Genomic DNA, 26,394 nt, shown 5'->3' on the forward strand with positions numbered 1-26,394 from the left:
GAATAGAATCAATCTCATTGTCCAATAATTTGTTTTCCGATTTTTAATTTGTAATGAAAATGAGCTACTAATCGAACACATTAATTTAGCCCTGGCCAGGCCCAACACTATAAGTCAACACCAAATCATCGAGGGGCCCATAGATTTTTCTTTTCCCGTTAAGGAAAAAGGAACATATAAACTTTGATGTATATGTTGGTACCATTTGCTCATCAAATCATTCACAACAATATGTTTTATAACATCAAGTTATTGATGCGTTTACCTATTATCAATGCACAACAGATTTGCAAACCACAACTAATATATGTTTGTTTAAGGATTATAAGATATTACCGTCTTAGAATTACTCGTGATAAATTCCATGAAGTAATTCTCTGAGCGTGGGTTAATTCAATATTTAAAATCTCCATTATTAAGTACTCATGAATATTACAACAAAACTGTTGCTATGTCTAAAACTCTTTAGACAATCTACAATCCAATTCATGACAGTCTTAATTCACTACTTACTTCCAAAAGTATGATCCACTGTGGAGTTTGAATAATCAAACTATTCGGAAAGTAAAAACATGCAAAATGAAACACAATAATATACAATTAACAAAAGATAGTAAATAATACTCATAAATAATTCTCTATTATTTAATCACCAAAAGTCAATTACATTTACTTTTTTACAAGTTTCTAAATAACTATCTAACTACTAAAACTAATATCATCTCTCAGACCAATGCTCCTAGAATGCTGAATGTGCATAACCCTACTCTGTCCCTTTGTGAAGGGATATGCATGATTCTCTTAAGATGAAACTCTCTTTAAATTAGGTAAACTTCTTCTACTCTATGTTTGATGAAATGGTATTTTATGTCGATATGTCTTGATCTGCCATGATCTCTGGGTTCCTTTGTCAAGGAAACCACTCATTCGTTATCACCGAAGATTTTTATTGGCTCCTTAATGGTTGGAACAACTCCAAGGTCTATGATGAAGTTCTTCAACCAAATTGCCTCCTTTGATGCTTCTATCGCTATTATGTACTCTGATTCACAAGTGGAATCAGCCGCTATCTCTTGTTTGGAACTTTTCTAAATAATCGCTCCTCCAATTAAGGTAAAAAACCAGCCAGATTGAGAACAAAAGTTGTCTCTGTCTGTTTGAAATCTAGCGTCACTATACCTAATTAGTCTCAATGTATCAATGACACCAAGTACTAGGACCCAATCCTTAATCCTCCGCAGATACTTGAGAATATTATCAACTGCTATCCAATGAGCTTTACCTAGATTTCCCTGATAACGACTTACCATGCTCAAAGCAAAGGCAACATCATGGCAAGTACATGTCATTGAATACATGATAGATGTAACATCCCAAATTTCGAGGCCAAAAATTTCATTTTTAGAATTTAGCATATAATAAGGCGTGTTACCAAAACATTGTCAAAGTTACATTAATTATAAAACATAAGGGCATGTCTCAAAACGATATCATCGGAAATAAGAAAATCAGACTACGATCCCAGAAAATCCAGTGCGGAAATCATGTGTGTGATGCACCACTACGCCGGCGGGTCTTTCCATTTTGACGAAGAGGTACCTGAAACCACAATTAAAATTGTAAGCACGAAGCTTAGTGATTTCCCCCATCATACCACATACCATTCAATGCCATCAGTATCTTTCAACCGATAATCATCTTCGGTATCTTTCAACCGGAAATCATCATCGGTATCTTACAACCGGTATTCATCATCGGTATCTTTCAACCGGTAATCATCATCGGTATCTTTCAACCGGTAACTGGGGTCTGTTCCACCCCTACTACTACTAGCATACAACAACAAGGTATAAACATACAATCAGACAAATCCGAGTACTGACTTACTCTTCGGTCCTAAAGGCCATTGTTAGGGAAAAACTATCTTTATCATACACATAACATATCATACAAAAATATCTCATAACCAAACACATATCCATACCAAAATAATTATCACGAAGACAATCATCTTCTAAAATACACCTACTTGGTGGGCCGGCATTGTGGCCTTAGACCCACCCTTACTGGAAGGTAACTCACCTAAAAAGGCTGATTGCTGAAAAGCTGATCCATAAATGTCTGACAGCTGCTCCGGTGATCCCCCGACTATATTCCCATAAAACACTTAATCAGACATTGATACTAATCCCAGGATAAAATGACTATTTTACCCCTGACCGATTCCAAACCAAAGTCAAGTCAAAGTCAACTTCCAGTTGACCTGACTCGCCGAGTTGGCTTGCCAACTCGTCGAGTTCATATCCAGCCGATTGACCTTACTCCTGTCTCTACTCGTCGAGTTAGGCATTGACTCGACGAGTTCTCTTCCTAATTGAATACACAATGGTCCTTCATCCAACTCGCCGATTTGTATGAACAACTCGTCGAGTTAATCTTCATCCGATGAATACGTTCTGTCCTCGACTCGCCGAGTTTTATGAAGATTGCCTTGGACCCGCTGAGTCAGGGCATTGACTCGCCGAGTCCCTCCATTGACGAGTATGGCTTCCGACTCACTGAGTCCACCTATGGCTCACTGCTCTACTCGCGTAGTCGAAAAGGGGAAAAATTGGGGACTCGCGACTCGACTCGCCGAGTCCAAGGCTAAAAAAAAGTAAAATACTAAGATAAATCATACATACCAGGAACTAGGTGCTACAAATCTCCCCCGCTTATTTTAGACTTCGTCCTCGAAGTCTGTTGCTCGATCCTGAAATAGCTCGGGGTAATGCTCCATCATTTCCTTCACCGGCTCCCAAGTCCACTCCGAACCCTTCCGGTGCTGCCATTGTACCTTTACAAGTTCCACCATCTTGTTCCTCAGATCCCTCAACTTTCGGTTGAGGATTGCCACTGGTCGCTCAATGTAATTCAAGCTGCCATCTACCTGAATATCCTCCAGGGGTACTACCGTTGAGTCGTCCACCAGACAATTTCGCAACTAAGAAACATGGAAAGTGTTGTGTATCTGACTGAGTTCGGCTGGCAGATCCAACCTATACGCCACCTTGCCCACCCGGGCCAGAACCTTGAAAGGTCCAATGTATCTGGGGCCCAACTTGCCCCGTTTGCTGAATCGAATGACGCCCTTCCATGGTGACACCTTCAGGAGAACCATATCCTTGACCTGGAATTCCAGGTCTGATCGGCGCTTGTCGGCATAACTCTTCTGCCGACTTTGAGCAGTCTAAAGCCTGCTCCGAACCTGCTGAATCCTCTCGGTCGTCTTGAGCACCACTTCGGTGCTCCCCATGACCCTCTGCGCTATATCACCCCAACATATCGGGCTCCTGCACCTCCTTCCATATAACATCTCAAAAGGAGGACGGTCAATACTGGTGTGGTAGCTGTTGTTGTATGAGAACTCAGCCAAAGGAAGATAGGTATCTGATATGTGTATTTATATATATATATATATATATATATATATATATATATATATATATATTTATACATTATATCTTAATATTTTAGCCTTTATTATTCTCTTTTATAACTAAAAAGTACTTATAATGCTTTGAATTATGATTTGCAGCTATTCGTTGTTGATAGAGCACAAAAGAAAAGACTGGAGCGGAATTAGGGCTTAGAGGCTAAAAGAAAGAAAAAATGCTGGAGGAGCCGATTATGCCCAGCGTAATTGAGTAGAACGCTTAGCATAATGGCAAAACAAGGGTTACGCCCCGCGTAATTTATGATTACCCCCAGCGTAACTACTTGCATCCGGATAAACTCTTCGCGTCATGTTTCTAAGTACGCCCAACGTAATCCGACTTACGCCCAGCGTACGTAAGTCGGTTCCAAGGGTTATAAAAAGCGATTATCAGCTAACCAGAGGCGGGGTGGATTCGACTTCTAAATTAGGTTAGAAGTCGAATCCCCCCCCCCTCTGGTTAGCTGATAATCGCTTTTTATAACCCTTGGAACTGACTTATGTACACTGGTATCCCAGCTACCACCGAAGTCTAGCACGCATGCCCGCAGCATATCCTCCAGAGTCTGGATGGTCCTCTCACTCTGACCATCTGTCTGCGGGTGAAAAGCAGTGCTAAAATGCAGACGAGTACCCAGCTCATCATGGAACTTCTTCCAGAACCTGGAAGTAAACCGTACATCTCTGTCCGAAATCACCGAAACTGGCACTCTGTGCCGCGCCACCACCTCCCAGATATAGATATCGGCTAATTTCTCGGCCGAGATGCTCTCCTGAATCGGGATAAAGTGGGCGCTCTTGGTCAATCGATCGACGATGACCCGGATCGAATCCACTCCTCGCGCGGTCCTAGGAATCTTGGTGATAAAATCCATCGTGATGTCTTCCCATTTCCACAACGGAATCTCCAACGGCTGCATCTTGCCATGGGGCCTCTGGTGCTCGGCCTTGAACTTCCTGTAGGTCAAGCACTGCTCCACGAACCAAGCGATATCCCGCTTCATGCAGGGCCACAAATAGTCCAGACGAAGATCCCTATACATCTTCATCGCCCCGGGATGAATGGAGAACCGGGATTTGTGTGCCTCCTCCATCAGAACCTGGCGCACGCCTCCATGATAAGGGACCCACACCCTACGGTGAAGAGTCAACAACCCTCGGCTATCATAGTCGAAGGAGGAAACCTGTCCCACAATCCGCTCACTCTTCCGATGTTCTTCCTTCATAGCCTCCTGCTGGGCCTCCCGAATCCGCTCCAAAAGCGGAGTCACCACTGTCATCCTCAGGCAGATATCTCGGATCAGTGCTGCCTTGCTACTAAGCGCGTCAGCCACCACATTGGCTTTCCCCGGATGGTAGATGATCTCACAATCATAATCCTTTACCACGTCAAGCCACCGACGTTGCCTCATGTTCAGATTCGGCTGGTCCATGAGATACCTCAGGCTCTTGTGGTCCATGTAAATGGTACAACGAACCCCATAGAGGTAATGATGCCAAATATTGAGGGCGAACACAATAGCCCCCGACTCCAAATCATGCGTCGGGTAGTTCGCGTCATGAGGCTTCAGCTGCCTCGAAGCGTAAGCAATAACGTGCCCTCTCTGCATCAACACTGCGCCCAAACCTGAGATGGATGCATCACAATACACAACAAAATCCTTCATGCCCTCTGGCAAGGCTAAGATTGGTGCCTCGCACAATCTCTGTCTCAACGTCTCGAATGCGGCCTTCTGCTCGGGCCCCCAACGAAAGACCACGGCTTTCCTCGTCAGCCTGGTCAGAGGTACGACTATCTTGGAGAAGTCCTGAATAAATCTCCGATAGTAGCCCACCAATCCTAGGAAGCTCCGAATCTCGGATGGAGACCTCGGGACCTCCCATCTCATCACGGCCTCCACCTTGGCCGGATCCACTGATATCCCATCCTGGTTGACAAGGTGCCCCAGAAACTGCACCTCGCGCAACCAGAACTCACACTTGGAGAACTTAGCATATAAGCTCTCCCTCCTCAAAGTACTCAGAACCTCACGCAAGTGCTCCTCATTCTGCTCTCGCATCTTGGAATAAACCAAAATATCGTCAATGAAAACAATCACAGACCGATCCAACATCGCCCGACACACGCGATTCATGAGATCCATGAACGCGGCAGGAGCATTGGTGAGCCCGAAAGGCATCACCACAAACTCATAATGACCATAGCGTATACGAAAAGCAGTCTTCTGCACGTCCTCCTCTCTGACCCTCATCTGATGATACCCTGACTGCAAATCAATCTTGGAGAACCAAGATGCTCCCTGAAGCTGGTCGAAGAGGTCATCGATCCTCGGGAGTGGGTAACGGTTCTTCACCGTTACCTTGTTCAGCTCCCGGTAGTCTATACATATCCGATGCGACCCGTCCTTCTTCTTTACAAACAGAATCGGGGCTCCCCAAGGTGAACTGCTCGGTCTAATGAATCCTTTGTCTAACAGCTGCTGCAGCTGTGTATACAACTCCTGCATCTCAGGAGGAGCCAACCGATACGACGCCTTGGCTATCGGAGCCGCGCCAGGGACCAGGTCGATCCTAAACTCCACCTGACTCTCTAGAAGTATCCCAGGAAACTCCTCAGGGAATACATCCATAAACTCCCGCACCACGGGTACATCGCCCACTGTCACCTTACCCGCCTCCCGGGTGTCCATAACATACGCGATATACCCTGCGCAACCCTGATGAAGGTAGCGCCTGGCTCTCGCTGCTGAACATACAGCCGGTCCTCGCTGTGGCCTCTCGCCCTGAACTACCAACTCTCCTCCACTTGGGGTCCTGATCCGTACCAGCTGATGTGCACAATATATCACTGCCCCATTGGAGCTCAACCAATCCATGCCTATAATAACCTTGTTCCCCCGCAACGGTATGGGAACCAGGTCTACCAAGCAACGTTCCTCGAACAGCCTCAAGACACAATCTCGGTAGACCTCCAATGCTCGCACTGATCGGTCGTCTGCAATCTCGACCTCTAGAGGGCAGTCCAACATGCCCGAAGACTCAGGAAATTTCTTGCTAAGCGCAAGAGAGACAAATGATCGGGTAGCACCCGAATCAAACAATACCTGAACTGAGATACCGTTCACATGGAACAATCATAAACACATATACACAGGGCACATATCAATATCATAACATCATACAAATAAATCAGAGGGAAAGAATCATATCCGTCACCACATCGGGTGCAGCGCGTGCCTCCTCGGCTGTCAGCTGAAAAGCTCGGCTCCGAACCACTGGAGCCTCCGACTTGACCTTCCGGCCATCCATAACCCGCACTGTCGCTGACGCTGGCGCCACTGCCGGCGCTGCTGGTGCTGGTGCTGTCAACCTGGGACAATTGGCCCTTTTATGCCCCCTCTAATTGCAATGGAAGCAAATCAGGTCTGATGTCTAAATCGCAGAAGTAGGGGCAGTACAATCTCTACCAAAATTCCAACCTTGCCGCACTTATAGCAGCCTGAACCCGGCGCAGTGCGACAAACTCCCTTATGTGCCCGACCGCATTTCCCACAGCGGTCCCGCCCCGTCTGGCCTTTCGTCCTACCATCGGGTCCCTTGGGCTTCTTCCCCGAAGCCCCCATCGTCTGCCCCTCAACAGCCTTCCTCTTCTGTATGTGCTCCAAATCAATCTCTCTCTCTCCCTAGCCCTGGCAATCATGGACTCCAGGGTAGGGAAAGCAGAAAAACTAACATGCTCCTGAATATCAGCCCGTAGCATGTCATGGTATCGGGTCCTCCTCATATCCTCATCCCCCGCATACTGGGGTACCAACAAGGCCCTCTCCCGGAACTTGGCGGTGATCTCCACCACTGTCTCCGTAGTCTGTCTCATATCCAAAAACTCTTTGGCCAGCTGCTGAAGCTCCACAACTGGTGCAAACTCAGCCCTGAATCGGGTCACGAAATCTGACCATGTCATAGCCTCAATGGCTGGGGCTCCCAACATATCGCCAATCAACTCCCACCAATCCTTGGCTCTATCCCTCAAACAACCTGCAGCGAAACAGACCTTCGACATGGAAATCCGGTGCACCACTCCCAATCCCTGGCTCTATCTCGTTAGCTGCACAGATTCGATGTCTGCGATCCATCTCCTAGCAGCAATGAGGTCCTTCACCCCATGGAAATCCGGTGCACCACTCCCACAGAAGTCCTTAAAGGACAGCGTACGGGTACCCACCTGGCTAGACGCCAGATCACTCCTGAATGCCCGGAGGCGATCTGCCATCAGCTCGATAATCCCTTCCTTGATCGACCCGAAAATGACCGGGGTTGCCTCAAGGATACCTCTCATAATCGCAGACGCGATGAACCCGTGCAACCCATCATCAACATGCTCGGGTCCCTGTCCCGAACCCAATCCTGAACCAGGTCCTGATCCCCATGCTCCATGACGTGTGACCACCATTCTGAAAAATAATAATGCAATTGTTTCGATCATATATACCCCCGAAGGGTCTCACACACTCTCCAAGTTTCCAGGTTCCATCCCAACCATCCTTGAATCGAGTACGGATCCTCTGCTTTCAGTAGTACAGGCCCATACTACCTTCCACATCTATCTGTACTTTCCCTAAGGATTGCCTCGACTTCACCAGGTCCCTTTCATCGATGCTCTTTCCACTAATCACATCCTAGGCTTCCCTAGGGCACTCTCAGACCTACTCCCCCCCCCCATTAGCTGCATTAGGAGTCCTTACCGCGTCCCCTAACTAGCTTGCGGAAACCGTTACATATCCGTTCACTAGTTAGTCGAACTTGGCCAGAACCCCTATAGCGCAAAGCAAGCAACATTCGTGCGTTGAGTAACCAAACCAGGCATAACCCACACAGGCCATCCTACTGACTAAATAGTCCTAGCATACAGGTCATACAACAGGCATGTAAGGCATCCTTCCTAGATCCTTAGCCCTAGCTAGCATGCAATTCTCAGAATCATACATCAGGCACACAAGGAATCCTCCTAGATCCTTAGTCCTATTCTAGCATGCAATTTTCTGAATCAAAACCATACAACATAACATAACAAGTATGGGTATCTTGGGGAAAACTTACTTGAGCCCGACCGGTCGCACGCATCACACACTCCGTCTTTCTTAAAACTTCCCATTTTAGATTTTAGAAAACCATTTTCCATAAAAAAAATCTTTTAGTCCCTCGGTTTGAGTCCAGACACCCTCGAGGGTGTGTCCGAATCCCTCAAACCAGGGCTCTGATACCAACTTGTAACATCCCAAATTTCGAGGCCAAAAATTTCATTTTTAGAATTTAGCATATAATAAGGCGTGTTACCAAAACATTGTCAAAGTTACATTAATTATAAAACATAAGGTCATGTCTCAAAACGATATCATCGGAAACAAGAAAATCAGACTACGATCCCAGAAAATCCAGTGTAGAAATCATGTGTGTGATGCGCCACTACGCCGCCGACTCTTTCCCTTTTGACGAAGAGGTACCTAAAACCACAATTAAAACTGTAAGCACGAAGCTTAGTGAGTTCCCCCATCATACCACATACCATTCAATGCCATCGGTATCTTTCAACCGGTAATCATCTTCGGTATCTTTCAATTGGAAATCATCATCGGTATCTTACAACCGGTATTCATCACCGGTATCTTTCAACCGGTAATCATCATTGGTATCTTTCAACCGGTAACTGGGGTCTATTCCACCCCCTACTACTACTAGCATACAACAACAATGTATAAGCATACAATCAGGCATATCCGAGTACTGACGTACTCTTCGGTCCTAAAGACCATTGTCAGGGAAAAACTATCCTTATCATACACATAACATATCATACAGAAATATCTCATAACCAAACACGTATCCATACCAAGATAATTATCACGAAGACAATCATCTTCTAAAATACTCCTACTTGGTGGGCCGGCATTGTGGCCTTAGACCCACTCTTACTGGAAGGTAACTCACCTAAAAAGGCTGACTGTTGAAAAGCTGATCCACAAATGTCTGACAGCTGCTCCGGTGATCCCCCGACTATATTCCCATAAAACACTTAATTAGACATTGATACTAATCCCAGGGTAAAATGACTATTTTACCCCTGACCGATTCCAAACCAAAGTCAACTTCTAGTTGACCTGACTCGCCGAGTTGGCTTGCCAACTCGTCGAGTTCATATCCAGCCGATTGACCTTACTCCCGTCTCTACTCGTCGAGTTAGGCATTGACTCGACAAGTTCTCTTCCTAACTGAATACACAATGGTCCTTCATCCAACTCGCCGAGTTGTATGAACAACTCGTCGAGTTAATCTTCATCCGATGAATATGTTCTGTCCTCGACTCGCCGAGTTGATGAACAACTCGCCGAGTTTTATGAAGATTGCCTTGGACCCGCCGAGTCAGGGCATTGACTCGCCGAGTCCCTCCATTGATGAGTCTGGCTTCTGACTCACTGAGTCCACCTATGGCTCACTGCTCTACTCGCCTACTCGAAAAGGGGAAAAATCGGGGACTCGCGACTCGACTCGCCGAGTTTGAAGAACAACTCGCCGAGTCGCATTCATGCAATCTCTCTACACTCGATTCTGCTTGAATCCAGTGCATTCCATTCATAGATCTGGGTTCCTAGGACTCGGTTAACACGTAAAGTTTCCAACTTTACATGTATATAATCATCCATGGGGGTTCTAAGGCTCAAAACACACAAAAAGGGGTAGATCTAGGGCTTTCATGGAATATGGCCCCATAAAGGTATTAGATCTTGGCTTCTAGAACTCGAACATAGCCAGATCTAGCAGCTATTCAACCTATTATGATCCCTATACCACTGACAAGCTTGGAAATGGATCAAAGATAGCTTAATGGTGTTCTAATGGGGATTTGAGCATAGAAACAGAATATATCTTAATTATACCTCAATGAACTCTGGATTAAGTCCTAGATTCTTGCTCTTCACATTCTCTTTTGGTATTTCCTTCCTTCTCTTCTTCAAACTCCAAGGAACAAGCACAAGATCACTTTAAATCACAAGGAGAGGGTTAGGGTTCGGTATATGATGCTCTGAGGGTGATGGAGGCTAACTTGGGGCGCATAAAGGGGGTTTAAATAGGGTGCAAACCCCTGAAATTAGGGTTTCTTCCAGACTGATAGACTCGCCGAGTTCAGAATATGGACTCACCGAGTCTCCAACTTAAACGTGCTCAAAATCCCGTCCCTACTTGGCGAGTCTAGACTACGACTTGCCGAGTCCAAGGCTAAAAAAAGTAAAATACTCAGATAAATCATACATACCAGGGTCCAGGTGCTACAATAGATCTAATAACGGAAACATATGAAACTCTACTCATTTTTGCTATCTCTGCATCGATACTTGGGCCTTGAGTCTTACTCATTTTGGTATTACTCTATATAGGCAGTTCTGATTTCTTGGAATTTTCCATACTAAAACGTTTTAGTACCTTTTCCAAGTATGTACGTTGACTAAGTCCAATTAGTCATTTACTCTTTTCTCTCAGAATCCTTAACCACAAAATCTAGGCAGCCTCTGCTAGATCCTTCATAGCGAAACAATTTCCAAGCAAAGACTTAACCTCTTGCAAAGTTGGAATGTCGTTTCCTATAAGAAGTATGTCATCAACATGTAATACCAGGAAGGTGACTATACCCCCACTAGCTTTGACATATACATAGGACTCATCTTTACTTTTAGAGAAGCCAAACTCCTTGACCTTTTTGTCAAAGCAAAGATTCCATCTGTGAGAAGCTTGTTTAAATCCATAGATTGATTTCTCAAGATTACACACTTTATTTAAATACTTTGCATCCACAAAACCCTCTGGTTGACTCATGTAAACATCCTCAGCCAATTTCCCATTAAGGAAAGTGGTTTTGACATTCATCTATCAAATTTCATATTCATGAAAGACAGCTATGGCTAGCATTACCCTAAAAGATTTTATCTTGGCCATTGGTGAGAAGGTCTCATCATAGTCAAACCCTGGGGTTTGAGTAAAGTCTTTCGCAACCAGTCGTTCATTGGAAGTGTGTTCATTTGCATCCATGTCAGTCTTCTTCATGAATCTTGATTTGCATCCAAGTGTCTTTTGACCTGGTACATTATCAACAAAATTCCAAACCTAGTTGTTGTACATGGAACTGATGTTGCTATCTATTGACTCTTTCTATTTGGCTACCTCAGGGCCTGCCATTGCTTCCTTGTAATTAGCGGGTTCATCCAAATTTACCAGTGTACTACCATTGATAAATGTATCACCATCTATAGTAATATGGAAACCATAGAACTCAGATGGCATTCTAAATCTACTGGAACACTTCAGAGGTAATAATTCGTCAACTGGTTCAATTGGAATCTCTTCCTCTGGTTGAACCCTAGCGTCTTCATAGTTTTCTTTATCATTTGACTCTTTAATCTCTTCAAGATCAATGGTACTCCTACCGCCCTCCTTGCATATGAAATCTCTCTCACAAAATACTCATTTTTGTGCTACAAAGACCACGTTCTGACTAAGTCTATAGAACAAATATTCAAAGGACTTATGTGGGTAGCCGATGAAAATATATCTCTTACTTCAAGGTTCAAGCTTGTCGTGAGTCTCTCGGCTAATGAAAGATTCACAACCCCAAACCTTGATATGTGCTAACGAGGGAACCTTCCCCGTCCATATCTCGTGAGGTGTTTAGGAAACCTTCTTAGTTGGGAAAAGATTAAGAATGTGGGCGGAAGTCTCAAAGGCATGCCCCCAGATTGAGATTGGAAGAGAAGCTCGAATCATCATGTAACGAACCATCTCCAACAAGGTCCGATTACGCCTCTCAGGCACACCATTATGTTGTGGTGTACTAGGAGGTGTCAACTGTGAAACTATTCCACATTCCTTGAGATAGTTGTAGAACTCGATACTAAGATACTCTCCGCCTCTATCTAGTCGGAGCGTCTTTATCTTCCTACCCAACTGATTCTCGACTTCTTGCTTAAACTCTTTGAGCTTTTCAAAGGTTTTATACTTATGATAAATTAAGTTGATATAGTCGTATCTGCCATAATCATCATCAAAAGTCATATTGAATCGATTAGCATCCCTCGTGGTCGATCTGAAGGCCCCACACACGTCTGTGTGTATGAGGTCCAACAGACCTTCACCTCTTTCGCAAGAACCAGTGAAAGGTGATTTTTCCATCTTACCCAATAGACAAGATTTGCATGTATCATTTGACCTTAAGTCAAATGATTCCAACACTTCATCCTTTTGGAGTTGGGTAATGCATTTCTTGTTAACATGTCCAAGACGACAATGCCACGAACACACTTTGTGTATACCATTAGACGAATTAATTTGAAATACACTATTGCCTAAATTGTCTACACACCATCACAAGGTAAAGCTTCAAAATAAAAAATACCATTTTTATAAGCAGAAATAACACCATTCTCATCATTAAAAGAATGTCTAAAACCTTGTTTAAACAATGCATGAAAGGAAATAATGTTTCGTGTCATTTCTGATGAGTAGCGACAATTCAGTAAATCTAAACTAACACCATCACTAAGCACTAGACTACAAAATCCAATCTTGGTGACAGGTAAAGATCGCCTATCCCCATGATAAAGTTTATTCTACCATGCTCCACGCCCTCACTTCTTCTTAGCCCCAGCATATCAGAACAAATGTGAATACAACATCCTGTATCAATGACCCAAGAACGAGAAGATGATGAGTTATTAGATAAGATAATGTATATACGTGCAGAAGTCAGCTTCACTTTGCCATCTTTAATGTATTGCAAATATTTTGGGCAACTTCGTTTCCAATGCCCTTTGTCATTGCAGTAGAAGCAAGTGGCCACTTTGGGATAAGAGACAGGGGAAGCATCAGAACTAGATTTTCCTTTGCGTCCACTGCTTGATGACCCAACTTGAGACTTTCCCTTCCAGTTTTTACTTAGGAGGGAATTTCCTCTTTTTCCCTTTCCTTTGACAAATGGACATAACTAGAGTAGTAGTGGGAGCGAGGCAATACTCTTTCCCTTCATTCTTGCTTCAGTTGTTCGCAGGAGGTTCTGTAATTAAATAGTCTCCTTGTTGTTCAAATGATAAGTCGGAATGAACTGATCGTAACAATTGGGCAATGAGTGCAAGACTATATCATTAGCCAATTCCTCATCAAAGTTCACATTGAGCTTAACCAAATGATCCATGTATTGTTGCATCCTCTGCACGTGGCTGCTCACAGATTCTGCATCTTCCATCTTGCTTGTAATGAGGGACTTTACCACATCGTACTTTTCATGACGAGCTCGCTTATGGTACTTTTCCATAAGGTCCTTGTTCATCTCGTACAACCAGTAATCCTGATAGAATCTTTGCAATTTAGGAGTCATAGTGACCACCATGATGCACACAACTTTTGTGGCATCATTGTAGTGCCTTTTGTACTCAGATAGTTCTTCAGGAGTGGTGTGTTCTTCTTCAACTTCAATGAGTTCCTTTTAAAGGACATATTCCTTATCCTCGAAACAAAGAGCCATTTTTATTTTGTCCATCCAATCGTTGTAGTTGGTGCCATCCAATGTCACCTTGGAGTAGATATTCAATGAGGAAAAGTTATGGTTTGAGGAGGAGGAGGAACCAGAAGCATCATTTGGAGTAGACATATGTAAAACAAAGGTAGTTTTAGTTATATAAGAACAATCCTTAATATAACAACCCAAAATGAAATATTTAGGCTAGGATCCAACTAAATAATTCACAACTTAGAAAAAGAATGCGATAATCTAATTGTAAATTATGTAAAGGTAGGTAAATGATGATTTACCAATTCCAATAGAAAAAACAAAATTTAAAAAAAAAAATTAAGGTTTGATGAAGTTCCTAGATCTTTTAAGATTCATTGAAACTCTTCAATGGAATGTTTAATCTCGATTATGCTCTTCCATTTGTGACTGGCATACCGAGGATCACAGACAAGATGTGAATAACCATACAAATTAGCTTGGTACTCTCGATGTCATTTATCATTTCCTTTTAATGTGTCGATTAGCCAAACGTGCTCCATTCATCAATGATAATTTTCAAGAAACCCATTATCACTCTTTATTAGTCCCCCATTAGTGTGTCGGTTAACCACACACACACTCTAATAACGACATATAAAGTGTAATGTGCAATTTTATGGGTTAGCATACAAATTCACATTTTTCTTAAAGTAACTGTAACGACCAAAAATTTTCAACCAATTTAAACTTTTCAAAAACAACCCCGTTTCATTAAGTTATTACAAAAAGGTTTTCAATACAATTATCATCAGAGTCTTCCCAGAATCACATCATAAAACAAAATCACGATGAGCGGTACGATCACGCCTTTGCCTTGCCACGGTCTCCTGAAGAACCTGAAAGACATTAAACTACAACTGTAAGCCCGAAAGCTTAGTGAGATACCCCCAAAATACCAACCACTTATACCATACACGCACAACATGCCATATCATAACAGAACACAGAACAACCATGCACTTCGGGTCTACTGTGTGACTGGTCCGCCGCACCGGCCTTCAGTCCACCTGGTCCACCCCTCCGAGTCTAGCCATATACATTGAGTCTACAGTGTGATTGGTCCGCCCGCACCGGGCCTTCAATCCACCTAGTCCACTCCCTGAGTCTACAGTATGACTGGTCCGCCCGCACTGGGCCTTCAGTCGGCCTGGTCCACTCACCGAGCCTCGGCACGTCTGGTCCGCCCTCTTGGGGCCTACAACCTATTCGGACCGCTCGCTGGGCCTTCGGGACAACCGGTCCACCCTGGGTATGTTGTCCTACAACACAAAGCAGGACCCGCCTCAACCCAACCCCAGTCCAACAACCATGTGCACATAAACATTCAATCATATAACAATTCACATTCAATCAAGCCGATCTAGCAGATCACATAACATAACATCATCCTAACCAGGATACCGACCTAACCAGTCACTAGCATAGCATCATCCTATATACCAGGATACCGACCTTAACCAGGTCTCTAACACAATACCATCCTAACTACCAGGATGCAAACATAACAAAGTAATAACACACAACGATACCCGGATCACAATCCGATAAAGGGCCGGCCTTGGTGCCTTAGACCCTGTTGAAATAGTGAGGATAACTCACCTCGCAACCGCCAAAACTCTAAACTGAAGAAGCAGATTCCCGAATCACCGCCTCACCGAAAATCCCAAACTATCCGAAGCAGCAAAATAACCATTAGACCAAACACAATATCCTTCCAAGGGTAAATTGACCAATTTACCCTTAACTCAATCCGGTCCATGACTAAGGCCCACAATCAAAATATGAAAGGCCCAACACTAGATAAGCTCTCAAGCCCACTAATGGCCCAAAGACCAAAAGTCCGAAGCAAAGCCCAATATTGGCCCAATTTAGTAAATTGGGCCCACCTCACCAAATGGGCCTAGATCCAAGGTCCACAATAATTAGTGAGTCCACAATAATCCATCCATAAAGTCCAGTCACGACCCAAAATCTAATAGCCCAATAACAGCCCAATCTCCTAAGGCCCAAAATGAAAACCCAACAGAGGGAGTACGCTGGGCGTACCCTCCTTGGTACGCTGGGCGTACAACGATGCTCGCGAAATGGAATCGGGACACAGACCCAATACGTTGGGCATACTCTCAGTTACGCGGGGCGTAACTCCGCTGAACTACAACTTCTCATAAGATCTTAATGGCTTTAGCTCTTTAGTCCAAACTTCAGATCCATAGACCAAATATGCCTTGGATTCATAAAGTCTCAAACTTTATTACTTGGGACGTCCATAAAGCTCTTAATCCAAGGTCTTAATCCATTAAGACCTATCTATAACACATGTGAGACAACCAAAGCCCTCGGGACCTCATTTTTCTTACTCAAGAGCTCTCTTAAGGTCTAAAAGGACAGCTAATCTCAACTAACTCGAAACATGCATCAAGATGAGGGTTTTTGGGACAAGAATGATGTCAAAACTTCACCACACAAAGATCTACACAATATGATTGTCAAGCAAGAGACTTTATACCTCAAAAGGGCTCCAGAAGATGATGTTATTCCAGATCTAAAAGCTCCAACTTCCCAAGTCCTTCTTTGACAACTCCCTCCTTTCCTCTTCCAAGCTTAAACTTCCAAAATGAGCTTCCCAAGGTCAAGATCTCACAAAAAGGAAGGGAGAGGCGTTCTAGGGTTTCTCTGAGGTTGGGGAGACTGATAATGAGGCTAGGGTTTGAGCCATTATGTTCCTTATATAGTGGCTCACCCTCAAATTAGGGTTTAAAGACTCTGGACGTACGCTGGGCGTACGCCCCCACAGACCCGCATTCATTTACCCAATTACATTGGGCGTACTCAGCGTGTCCCATTCTCATACTTGGCCTTCCTTATCAACTTTTCCCATTAAGGGCTATAATCGACAATATCTTCGAAACACCGTAACTCCTCTATTCTAAGCCCGTTCCCGATGAACTTTATATCCACGCGAAGGTGGCGAGAAGCCCTATGCTTCTATCAACATATACCGGTACAAAACCTTCTCGGATAAAACCCATTGCCCATAAAAGACCGAAACGCCCTTACTCTTGATCTCAGGAACCCATGAATAGATATTTAAGAACGGGGCGTTACAGTAACTAAGATTGAGATTTTAAATAAAAGGTTTAGTTACTTTTAATGACATTAGAATTTTAATGAAAATTAATTGTCCTATCCAACCCGTTCGGCTAACAACCCTCTACCATACAGGAGAGCGATGGGTGAGAGTGGACACCCATTCAACGACCATTTTATAGGCTGCTTCGTTATACCATTTTTATAGCATGACTTCATGAATGAGGCATACTGTCGGTTCGACTGACTTATTATGATACATATAATAATACTTAAACATTTAATTTTATATATAGTATAAGGTGTATTTAAACTTTTCAAAATAGTAGGGTTTATATTGTAAATTTCAAAATTAATATTCAATTAATCAAATTTAAAATAAATGATTTAATTATTAACAATTATATAAATTAAATCAATTAAGGATTCCAAATTTGTAATTATTCCCTTTAATCAAATAAACTAACAATTATCAAATAAGGAAACTCTGAAAACCCTTGCCTAATTTGAAATCTTGGGGAGGAAGGCTAGGGTTTCCAAACCCTAGCCCTTATTTTTGAAAATAAGGGGGTGGAGGCTAGGGTTCTTAAAACGCTAGCCCTTGTTGAAATACGAGGAAAGAAACCCTTTCCCAAAATTGATTTCATAGGAGTCAAGGTATGGGTTTCATCCCTTACCAAAAATTTGAAATTTAGGGTCCAAGAAACCCTAATTTAAAAATTCTTGACCTAGAGAGTTTAATTTTCATATACCCTAATTTGATCAATTCATCCATTATAGGAAATTCGATAGAAAACAAGCCAAGCTCTAATACCAATGATGAATTTTATGCAAAACAAATAAAATTAAACTCTTAAGTGTGCATGTAACCTTAATAAAGATCTATGTTTTCTCTGTTGAATCTGTAACTATGAACATTAAAAGGAAACCCTAAGAAAACTAGACTATTTTCAATAATACCAAAATAGGTTTAAGGATGACATTCCTTAATTGTTATTGTAGCAAATAACAAAGAAACCTTCTTGTTGATCCTTTGGAAGCAAGCACCACAATTGTCGTGCCTCTAATGAAATCACACCCAACACAAGCAAGAAGATGAGAGGAAAGGGGAGAAGAATTTCATCCAAGGCTTCTTAAAGGAAGGAGTGCACCAAATTGTGAAGGGTTATGGCCCTTTATATAGCTGAGGTATCTTGGTGCCAAAGCTAGGGTTTAAGGAGGAAACCCTAAATCTCTTTGCTTGGTGACCAATCAGCCATTCCCCTTAGCCAAGGGGCTTGGAAGAAAGCTCTTTGGGCTTGCCCAAGTGATCTTCATCCACCTTATTCAATGAGGTCCTTGGGATTCTTTCCTTAACTTTTAATAAATAACCAAATAGACCCTACACTTTCAATTAATCCCAAAATTAATTCCAATTAATTTCTGATTAATTATTAATTAAATAATATGATTTCTAATTAATATATGATTTTCATAATATATTAATAAATCAATTATCTCGACTTATTACTCAAAGAATAAATCAACCTCTCTTTATCCAAAATCATCTTGTCCAATTCTTAGGTTTGAGGGCAACCCAAAAGGACTATGTCACTATCAATTTAAGTATATACAAATTATAGTGATGAGCTTAGACACTTAATCTAACACATACATCGATAAATTTTAAGATATACGTATATACATTTGATACGAGTGAAATGTACTAGTTTTAATCCTAACTAACTTGAACAAAAACAAACACACGGTAGGCGGTGTGCCTATCGATTAGCAGTTTAGTGAAGGTAAGTAAGGTATCGAACACAAGGAACGGTAAAAAGAATTAAAGCTATTACTAGCGTTAACTAATTAAATAAATTAATAAAGAAGGGGGGGGGGGGTTTCTCTAGTTTTGCAAGACTAGAAACTTAAGCAATTACTTAAACACTTAGCAAGAACAAGTAACGACTAAAAGAAGAACAAAAGACAACTAGATTCAATAATATTAAAGAGACTTCCGTTTACATTCGATTCAGTTATTCATATGGTTGATTTCGTGGAAAGTGCAACGCATTAATATATCATCAATTACTGATTTCTAATGTGATTAGGTTCATGTTCACTATTACTAATCCTTTAGCAGACAAATCAATTCAAGCAGTGATCAAGTGATTAAACTAAAGAGTTTACTAGTGTTCAGTTCGAATCAAGCAAGAATTGTAATAGTAGTTAATTAAATCGGTTGATTCAATTAACTTATATATGGTTGGTCATCATATATAGGTTACACATTAATTTAATTATTCTCTAGTTAACCCTAGGTTATGTTCACAACACTAGGCTTACAATCTTGTTTTCACAAAACCATAAGAGGTAAGCAATCAAGAAGATGTTCATACAATCTCAATTTACTACTAATCAACAGAAAATAATTATCATTAACACATAAGGTTATTTTAACAAGCTTAACCTGATAAATAATCAAATAATTATAATCCAAAGCCACTAAATCAAACCATAATCATAAGATCCTCTATTCTAAACGAAAGTAAGGTGTTTAGCCCATTACTTTAGCAGAAACAATCATAAAAACGAAATTCATCAATGCAAACATGATGTAAACAAAGGAATTAAGTAAGTTACTAATGATTTTTTCCTTAGATCTCTTCAATTCAAAGCTTCTCGTCAAAATTCTGAAATCCACAGCTCCTAGGGATGTGTCTGGCCTCGAAAAGTCGATAAAAACTCCAAGCATTTGTTAGGGTTTCTATCAAAAATGATCTTTAAATAGAATTTGAAAAGAGGTGCAACATGTCGTGTTTATGGACTCAACATGCCGTGTTGATCATTAAAAATACGTGTACGACAAGGAACTATTTTATCGGGATTTTTCATATCAACACGTTATGTTCATGGATAACACGCCGTGTTCTTCTATATTTTCATCTTCTTTTTTCAGAATCCAAGATCCAACTTCTAATCGCCAATTCCGCTTCCTTTTCGTTCTGAGTATGTCTTTGTTGCTGCAAATGAAGTTTTAAACTAATTAATTCCCATTGGTCAAATTTTTAGACAAAAACAACATAAAGTATTAAGATAATGCATGAATTATAAGACTACATATGCCCATATCAAAATACCCACACTTGACTTTTGTTTGCCCCCAAGCAAAACTGAATTTTAGCACACTAATACCATATAAAACAATCCAAATCAAACCCAACCATTATGTTAAGACCGCAACGCATGCATTTGTGTCTAATTTTTCCTAAGGACCCCCTAATCCTAAATACTCACGATCTTCATAAACACTTGCCCACTTTTTTCGAACAACGCTCATTTTATGTATCCCTCCGAATCCTTCCGCATAAAACTTTCTTAACCCCAAGGTATATTTGGTTAAGCCCCCAAGCATACATATGGAAAAATAACCTAGAAAAGAACAATACAATAAATAAAAATAAAGGACTTGATAACTTTCTCCTTGAATCTTTGATAATTTGCAGCTTTTCTTCATGATATTTCTTCGTCTTCATAGCTTATAGATTCTTTCAAACATTTCAGCACAATTTTTTTATACTCACTTTTTTCACTCAAATCTAAAGACCTAGAAAAACATGTGTTTACGCAAGGGGATTTAACTTCAACCTTTCTTGATTAAAGGCATTAGCCTTATGTGCAATGACTGCTTAATCTTCCTTAGATACATTTCAAGTACATGATGCTAAACATGTTGCGTCCCTCAAACTAAGAAATGTTGTTTTTTTTTGTTCCATGATTTCACTAGAATAAGGAGGACACAAATGTACTATAACGTATATTGGCTCAACTAAACATTTAGGTCCTCAAAGAATCATCAAACATAATATTAGCATTAAATCCTAATTATTTTTACCAAAATTTTATGAATTACCTAGCAATTTTTATGTAAAATTTTCAAAATTATACATGGATTCTAATTTAACTAATGTAACCAATCCCTACTCCACACTTATTTCATTCAATGTCCCCATTGCATGCTATGCATAAATAAAGAACGAGTAAAAAGAGGAGAAAAGGAACGGACTCCTCTGGGATAGAAGTATCGAGGTTGATATTCTTCTTTATAGCTCCTTCTTCAATTGACTTTGGCATGGGAACAACTCATCCATGCCTTGGGTGCCATACTTCTAATGTGGTTGACAACTCCTAATATAACTAGAAAAATCATCTTGGAATGCCTCGAAATGGACTTCAGAAATGTGGAAAATGCCCACCTTGAATAGGATCAAGTCAATGACTCAAAAAAGTTGACTGAGAAATGAACACGCCGTAATGGGAAAAACGTCGTGTTGAACTAACGCTCAGACAAAAGTCGCGTTTTTTCATTTGAACACGCCGTATTGGTTTATGACCATGGTGTGTTTGTAGGTAATTTCGTGATTCCGCTCTTTTCTGCTTCAATGTTGATTCCTTGGCTAAAAAGGGTAGTAATGCAATACACCTTTCTATGTCTTCTATAACATGGCCCCTTTTTTGCATATAAATATTAGACTCAAAGATTTCACTCAAAATCTTCTATTCTCTCGTCAATGACTTGACCCTTCACTTGTTTCGTTTCACGCTTTAAGTAATAACTCTATTTTCACCCTAATTTTCTTCAGAAATCAAAAACAAAAAACTGCATAACAAAAAAAAGAAAACAAACATTAAATTAAAATCCAAAATTACCCTTAATTACTAGAAGTTTTGAAACAAACAAAACCAACCAACCACACAAAACAAACAAATAAAGAAAAATTGTTTTCAAGCACTTCAAACACAAATAAAGGAAAAAGGATAATTACTCTTCATCTTCTCCCTCGGCTCCACTCCCGCCGGCTCCACCTTGCTGCTCCTGCCACATCTCTTCCCAACTTGGGACGTACGGATATGTAGCCGGATGAGCATCGGGTCGATGGATGCTCATTTGTTGCATCATAAAGTCCAAAGTCATGTTTGTATGATTGACACCTCATGCCAAGTTGTTTTGTAACTACCTCAAAGCCACATTGTATGGGTCCATGGGCATTTAATCCTCCACGGGAATGACCGACGGCTCCTCATGAACGGCTTCGGGCCATGGCCTCACTCGTCTCCCTACTCGCTCTAGTACCACCACGTCATCATCATTGGGGATAGAAAAATTACCCTTCCATTATCCTCCACAATCCTCGCCCGCTTGTAGAGAAGGGGACTAAAAGGACGTGTGTGCATCATGGTCAAGAATTTTCTTGTCCCTCTTTCAAACAATCCATATGACCTTGCCAATTTGGTTACAAACATACCACCACAAATGGACGACCCCTTTCTATCTTTCGCGCCCTTTTCCACCAAGAATTTTTCTAAACAATGTGGGATGTTGCAGAAAACACCCGATGTGAGAATACTCCATAGGTAAAATAAATCAAGATTAGGAACCTTATCATCATCTTTCCTCATGTTGATAGTGCTTGAATGAATCGGTGAAAGAGTTGGTGGATTGGTGACTGGATGTCACCCTCTTGGGCCACTGATGGTATGTGGACACCATTGGCGATGGTGGTCCACCAGTTTATCCCATTAACACCCTTCGGGAATTCCATGTGACAAGTGTTCAAAAATACACCAAAGGCTTCTGTCATGGCTTCTGATCGGTTGTAGATATTCAAACTCCATGAAAACTCGGCTACACTGCACTCCCTTCGTTCACCACCCAAACAGAAAGTTAAGTTTTCAGTGTCAAAAGCATCATCCCCCCTCTCTAAACTGAATAGTAGCATATAATTCCAAACAAAGTTCCTTGTAAGCCGGTTCTTGTAACTGAAACAACCTCCTCCAACCGGTGCATGTAATCCTTACTCCCTCATTCATGAAAATCTTGGTTAGGTATGGTTTCATCGCCTCAACTAATTCAACTTTCTCCAGCCATTCCCAGTTCACCTCATTGGCAATGTAAAATTCTCTTTTCTTCAGCTTTTCTAACTTACTCCTCCATTTCATTAGAACCCTTTGAGAAACAACCGCCGGAAAATTATACCAAGGAAATTCCCCTTGTTCTCTTGGAGCTTGTTGGCTTCTTTGTCCTCTCCTCATCTTTTCTGCACAAAAAAACCAAATACCAAAAGAAGTTAAAAATAAAATTTTCGGCAAAACTGGGCTCTCTGAGCATCAAACATGTCGTGTTCGATGAACACTTCGACGAACACGTTCCGATTTGAACCCATACAACCAAATTAACACAAAACAAGTTCAGGGGGTTGTTTATAATATTATAATATGGATTTAGACAAATTAAAATCCAGTTGAAACACCCTAACTTAAACAAAATCGGAACCTAAAAAATTTATGCAACGTTCCTAAAATCCATTCTACACTGCAATTTTGACACAAAAACCTTGAATATCCTTTCATAAAGAAGTTTGGGTGAGACAAATCTTACCTTTTCGTGCAGAAATCGAAACAAAAACCAAAGGAGTAGAGATTGAGTATGCTTGAGGGAACTCGACGTGTTTGAGGGAATGATGCGTGAAAAGTGAAAACAAATTTTCCTTTTAGGGTTAAAGAAACCCTTTTGACTGAGTTTAAAAATGATATATTTTCAGTAACTAAAATGGAAACACGCCGAGTTGAAACGGGTTTCAGAAAAAATCGCAAAAAATTGCCCAAACACGGCGTGTGAACAGCTCATACACGCCGTGTTGGGTGTTCAGAAAAAAAATATATATATTTCATTTTAAAATGCTAACCACAACCCACACTTAAGCCTTGCTTGCCCTCAAGCAACACTTGAATTATTTAGAAGACAAAGATAAAAATCGTTAACAAAACACTATGAAATAAAGGAGAGAAAACGAAAAACTAAAAGAAAGAAAAAGGGAAAGGGAAGCAAACTCAAACAACGGGTTGCCTCCCACAAGCGCTTCTTTTCGTGCGAGTCTTGAGCTGGATTCTCAACTTAATAAACCTCCAATAAACTCAATGCCAATCCACCCGTTGCATTGAATATGTTTTGTGGACCAATTTGTAAAATTTGGCTCTTTGCTTCTTAAATGGGCCAAACGAGCTTGAATTTATAAAACCCAAGAATCTGGACAAGGGTTGGGACCGGTTGGATACTAATCAGAAATGGATCTCTTCAAATTTGGAGTCATCACCCCATGCTTCGAAACACAAACCGGAAAAACAGGGGCCTCGTCATGTTAATGGCCAAATAATGTCGTGGTTCCTGCAATTCCACTTGCTCTTGTTCTTTGTCTGACCCCTCTACTAGCAACCTTTCCAGCTCCTCCAAATCTCTTTCCGAGTTAAATTCTTCATGTTTTAAGTTTTGCTCTTGTAACTCAGATTGCACTTGTTTGTTAGGCAAGATGTTATCTAACCATCTTCCCAATTTCTTCAAATCTTCATCTGAGTCATACTCCTCATCTTCTTGCTCAAATTCCTGTACTACTACCTAAAGAAAAGAATCAAGAGCATCAAGATTTGGAAAATACATAATAAAACAAAACTTAAAACAGAAAATCTGTAACTTTATATGAGATAAATCTCACATAACGGATCGATAACACTAGCAAATTAAATTACTATTTAGAACCGTTCCCCTACAACGGCGCCAAAAAACTTGATACGTGTGAAATGTACTAGTTTAATCCTAACTAACTTAAACAAAAGCAAATACACGGTAGGTAGTGTACGTATCGATTAGCAGTTTAGTGAAGGTAAGTAAGGTATCGAACACAACGAACAGTAAAACAATTAAAGCTATTACTAATGTTAACTAATTAAAACAATTATTAAAGAATGAGGGGGGGGGGGGAGGGGTTCTCTAGTTTTGCAAGACTAGAAACTTAAGCAATTACTTAAACACTTAGCAAGAACAAGTAATGACTAAAAGAAGAACAAAAGACAACTAGATTCAATAATATTAAAGAGACTTCTGTTTACATTCGATTCAGTTATTCCTATGGTTGATTTCGTGGCAAGTGCAATGCATTAATATATCATCAATTACCGATTACTAATGTGATTAGGTTCATGTTCACTATTACTAATCATTTAGCAAACAAATCAATTCAAGCAGTGAACAAGTGATTAAACTAAAGAGTTTACTAGTGTTCAGTTCGAATCAAGCAAGACTTGTAATACTAGTTAATTAAATTGGTTGATTCAATTAAATTATATATGGTTGGTCATCATATATATCTTACACATTAATTTACTTATTCTCTAGTTAACCTTAGGTTATGTTCACAACACTAGGCTTACAATCTTGTTTTCACAAAACCATAAGAGGTAAGCAATCAAGAAGATGTTCATACATTCTCAATTTACTAGTAATCAACAGAAAATTATTATCATTAACACATAAGGTTATTTTAACAAGCTTAACATGATAAATAATCAAATAAATATAATCCAAAGCCACTAAATCAAACCATAATCATAAGATCCTCTATTCTAAACGAAAGTAAGGTGTTTAGCCCATTACTTTTGCAGAAACAATCATAAAAACGAAATTCATCAATGCAAACATGATGTAAACAAAGGAATTAAGTAAGTTACTAATGATTTTTGCCTCAGATCTCTTTAATTCAAAGCTTCTAGTCGAATTCTGAAATCCACAGCTCCTAGGGATGTCTCTGGCCTCCAAAAGTCGATAAAAACTCCAAGCGTTTGTTAGGGTTTTGAACAGAAATGATCTATAAATAGATTCTGAAAAACAATGCAACACATCGTGTTTATGGACTCAGCACACCATGTTGATCATTAAAAATGTGTGTACGGCAAGACACTATTTATCGGAATTTTCCATATCAACACGTCGTGTTCAAGGATAACACGTCGTGTTCTTCTGCATTTTCATCTTCTTTCTTCAAAATTATTGATCAAAGCTTCCAATCGCCGATTCCACTTCCTTTTCATTATGAGCGTGTCTTTATTGCTGCAAATGAAAATTTAAACTAATTAAGTACCTTCTGTTCAATATTCGATACAAAAACAACATAAAGAATTAAGATAAAGCATGAATTATATGACTATTTACTTTTATTATTTGTCACTAACTAGGGTCTATTGCATCACTAACACTCCATAAATAAAGATCATGTTTGCTACTATTGTGGTCTGGAGACCTAGTGCACCAAACGGGGCACGACTCCCACTCGTAACAATGTCTCTGGTTCTCCACCTTCGCTACTCTGACTTTGCATGTACGAGCATGATGCATTGTCATTCGAGGGTGGTATTCGGTACATCCACGAGC

Source organism: Lactuca serriola, chromosome 9 (genome assembly GCF_051521515.1).
Source record: "Lactuca serriola cultivar US96UC23 chromosome 9, Lser_US96UC23_V15, whole genome shotgun sequence".
Taxonomy (NCBI): Eukaryota; Viridiplantae; Streptophyta; class Magnoliopsida; order Asterales; family Asteraceae; genus Lactuca; species Lactuca serriola.